The 467-nt window shown below is 37.9% G+C and overlaps 1 non-coding gene across 1 annotated transcript; it reads right to left on the bottom strand.

The window, feature by feature from the left end:
- Window positions 1–57: 57 nt before the first annotated feature.
- LOC127743151 (small nucleolar RNA R71) lies at window positions 58–165 on the bottom strand. The gene has a single exon (XR_008004476.1). It is a non-coding gene; the product is annotated as a small nucleolar RNA R71 (small nucleolar RNA).
- Between the last annotated feature and the right edge of the window lie 302 nt (window positions 166–467).

The following is a 467-nucleotide window of genomic DNA, read 5'->3' as shown; positions in this document are numbered from 1 at the left end:
TGGGAAAAGCTAGTCAATGCCTTCTTGGCAAAGTTCTTTCCACCTCAAAAATTGAGTAAGCTTAGAGTGGATGTCCAAACCTTTAGACAGAAGGAAGGAGAATCCCTCTATGAAGCTTGGGAAAGATACAAACAATTAATCAGAAAGTGTCCCTCTGATATGCTTTCTGAATGGAGCATCATAGGTATTTTCTATGATGGTCTGTCTGAACTATCCAAGATGTCTTTGGATAGCTCTGCTTGAGGATCTCTTCATCTGAAGAAGACGCCTACAGAAGCTCAAGAACTAATTGAAATGGTTGCAAATAACCAATTCATGTACACTTCTGAAAGGAATCCTGTGAACAATGGGACAAATCAGAAGAAAGAAATTCTTGAAATTGATACTTTGAATGCCATATTGGCTCAGAATAAAATATTGACCCAGCAAGTCAATATGATTTCTCAAAGTCTGTCTGGAATGCAAAA

The sequence above is a fragment of the Arachis duranensis genome, chromosome 1 (genome assembly GCF_000817695.3).
Source record: "Arachis duranensis cultivar V14167 chromosome 1, aradu.V14167.gnm2.J7QH, whole genome shotgun sequence".
In the NCBI taxonomy this organism is placed as follows: Eukaryota; Viridiplantae; Streptophyta; class Magnoliopsida; order Fabales; family Fabaceae; genus Arachis; species Arachis duranensis.
The sequence above is the reverse complement of the archived record's forward strand: the minus strand, read 5'-3'. Positions and strand labels throughout refer to the sequence as shown.